The sequence below is a fragment of the Pseudorasbora parva genome, chromosome 3 (genome assembly GCF_024679245.1).
Source record: "Pseudorasbora parva isolate DD20220531a chromosome 3, ASM2467924v1, whole genome shotgun sequence".
Lineage (NCBI taxonomy): Eukaryota > Metazoa > Chordata > Actinopteri > Cypriniformes > Gobionidae > Pseudorasbora > Pseudorasbora parva.
In genome coordinates, this window is record NC_090174.1 from 40,572,188 (window position 1) to 40,575,659 (window position 3,472).

A 3,472-nucleotide genomic window follows, 5' to 3' on the forward strand; every position below is an offset into this window, starting at 1 on the left:
TCAGTCAGTTGCTTCAGAGATGTTGGAGGCAATCTGCTTTTCACTCTTCTATCCAAAACTGCCCACAATAGTTCAATAATATTCAAGTCAGGTGAGGTTCATCTTGGCACTCAAACTGTCCAGGATTCATGATCATAACACAATCTTTTTCACATTTTAGCAGTGGTGTCTGAGATTACATTTTTAGCATTTGCAGCAATTTCATTTACATTGACTTAGTGAAGTTTTCTATGGTCAGCTTTTGTGGAAACATGGTCTCCAGGGTAAATATATTGTGGTTTGCTGACACTTTGCTGCAGTTGTTCTGTGTTGTTTGGACACAATCCTTCTTTGTATTCGATGGTCCATATCGGTTTTTGTCCTCTATTCTTCTTTGCTGATGAAGTCTTGTCATGCTTTATGTACAGTCGTAATCATAAAGACAGTTGTTCTTAAAACAACAATAGGGCGGTTAGGGTTGCAGATGCTCTTGTTAAACTGGCTTTAATAATTTGTCCTTTTTGATGCCATCCCCATTTCTTAACACTAAACACTGCTGAAAACCACTTATTTTGCACGTATGTACAAAGATAATATAAACAAAGGATAAATAAAATATTTTACTGTAGCCAACACAAATGATATAACTCACCCCTATAACAATGGGTGTTCACATTATTTTGTCCAACTGTACAAACTGTGTGTGTGCATACTGCATACATGCAATCTTTCAAATGTCTGGGGTTAGTACGTAAGTTTTTGTTTTGTTTTTTAAAACAAAATGAATACTCGTAAATCACCTTTAAGAGCAACGACTTATGCCGTGATACTATTGTTTTTGTTTGGGCACACATTAGTATTCTTTCAAATACCACCACGTAAATAGCACATTAACATATTCATTCAGTACCATGATGTAACATTCTGAGACCATCACAAAACAGTAGTATTTTATAAGTGTGTAATCTCAACAACCCACTAGTCTATAATGCCTAAAAAAAAGTTGTCTAGGTAGTCAGCTTATTAGGTGTTGAGACGCAGCCATTATGAAAATCAACTGTAGCTTGTCATGCTGGATCCAGGCTCTCCAGCGAAGAAAGTTGGACTGCGAGTGTCCATAAAGACTGAATGCAAAATAAAAGCAATTGGACTTTTGACTTAACAAATATTAAACCTAATATTAATCGAAAGACCTTTAACTGTTACCCTGGGTCTCAAAACAAGTGTTAAACTTAACGAATAAAGCAAAGCAGTTATTGTAAACGCCGTGTAACTTACTACATGACAGCAGCGCATTTATCACTGCTGGCAAGCGCGGGCTTTAACTTGGCCTCACGTCTATGACAGCTTTTGCCACCTATTTGTACTAAAACCCGACTTTCTCTAAGAAAAATGTGGCACATTAAACATGTACCAGGCGCCTCAAAAACAATGTATTACCGTGCAGAGAGAGCCAACTTCAAACAGTCGCCATCTTGAACGCTTCACGACCTTTTACACTGCTGGGCTGTTTGCGCAGACGAAAAACTTAATATCTGTGAATATCCCAGTGTAAGTGCAAACCAGAGGTGAGAGTTAATGGGTTAATCATAGAAAGGATACTGACCGACTCTTCTGTCTCGCTGTCACAAGATCACGGCATGAGTGACAGAAAGGTGTGAAGTGCTGCTGTGCTGAGATGAGAGCTAGCTAAGCATGTAGCGGCTTCAGCGTGACAGAATCTCACAGCGCATGCGCGGAGATTTAAAGGACAAACATGTTTATTTGCAAGACCGCAAGCGTATAGGCATAACTAAAATACTGTCAGATAGTAATTTGTAGTTCGTGATAGTAAAACGTATTTTATCATACACTGACAGTGACCATGGCAAAAATTAATTACAACTATTATTATTTAACAACAACATTAATATTATTAGTAATGTTGTTGTTTTATTTAATACAAAACACTGTATTATAAGATTTGTTATTATTATTAAAAATCATAATTTATAATAATAATAATAAACTCTGAGCTTGTTGTCTTGCAGTGTGTAAACAGCTAGGCCTACTGCTACAGGCATAAATATTTTTTTTCTCATGCAACTTTCCACTAATTTTTTAATGAACCTTTGTAAAGAAATGCTGGGTATGTTTCCATACACTTTTTGCATTGTGAGCTCAGATTTCCATTCTTCCATTCTTTCCAGTGTCCCAAAAGTAAGCACACTTAAGCCACACCAGAAAATAGTTGTACAGAAATACAGCAAAATAACAAACCAAAATATTAAAACTAAATTTTAATAGAATTTATCTAACAAATTAATTCATAAAATTTTAATATCTGTCTTTGATTGAACCAAGTCTTTTTGTTGCTGTAATTACCTCTTTCATCAAATAAGTGCAAACACACCAGTCTGCATGTCACTGAGCTATTCTCTTAATAAAGTGTTGTGCAATTATAGTCTGGTAAGAGGCATTCAGTAATGAGGTTTCAAATACATATCTGATTTATTCATTGTTTAAGGGAGAATATCAAAGAGTTATTGGCAAAACTTAGAAAGGATAGCAATCAGATAACACCCTTACAGCATTTATGAGCACTGGGGACCCGATCCTGAGCGAAAGACCAATAAGAAAAAAGAGACGGGCATGGGATTGACCAGGTGCAAACCCAGATAACACTCCAGCTTCATGCTGATATGATGATGTGAGTGCTGTGAAACCAGTAGTAATCTCTGCAGCTTTAAAAAATATATATATATTTTAATCTCACTTATTTAACATGCCCACTCAAACTTCTAGATCCCCTGGCATGACGCAGTGGTCTGGCAAGCCCCTTACCACTTCAGACAAGTATGATTTAACCTTACAGCAATTAGCCCTTAATAATTTAGCATGCATACCATACATGCCCTTTATTTAATTAATGGGTTGTCAAGGAGAAAATGTACTAATCACTCTAAAAAATATATTGGGTAATTTTTTCTACTCAAATCCTGGGTTTAGCCTTTTGGGTCAGTGTTACCCAGTTCCTGGGTCAGACGTAACAACCCAGTTTTTGCGTTTAGATCCTGGGTCAGACATTTAATTTACTGCAGTCTTTTCGCAACTTCTTCAGGATAGAGCAGTTCTCAGCTCCGTCAAATTGGTGCATGTCTTCGACAAACCAACCCAAATTGGGTAGTTTTTAACCCAGTGTTTTTTATTTTTTAGAGTGTATAACGGGCATTAGATATATATATAGGCAAAAAACAATTTAAACTTTGTTAATATTAATAAAAATAATTGTTTGTTTTAGTTCACAGTGCATTAAGTAATGTTAAAAGAAGCAACTTTTTAAAATAACAATTTATATTGTTTTATATTTATATTTCTATAATACATATTAGTAAATGGAGAAATTAACATTAACTAAGACTAACATTGTTCATGTTAACTAATGAATATTTATTGTAAAGTGCTACCAATAAAATAAAAAGCAAGTCTAAATATGTGGATAAAATGTTATTGT

At 35.2% G+C, this 3,472-nt stretch overlaps 1 protein-coding gene across 3 annotated transcripts in view; it reads right to left on the reverse strand.

Moving 5' to 3' along the window:
* The window catches only part of tsc1a (TSC complex subunit 1a), a 19,966-nt gene extending 18,262 nt beyond the window's left edge, over window positions 1–1,704 (reverse strand). For 2 of the 3 annotated variants that reach the window (XM_067438859.1, XM_067438857.1), the window contains exon 1: window positions 1,586–1,704. The gene's annotated coding sequence lies outside the window, so the exon portion shown is untranslated. The other variant, XM_067438858.1, reaches the window with a different exon arrangement.
* Between the last annotated feature and the right edge of the window lie 1,768 nt (window positions 1,705–3,472).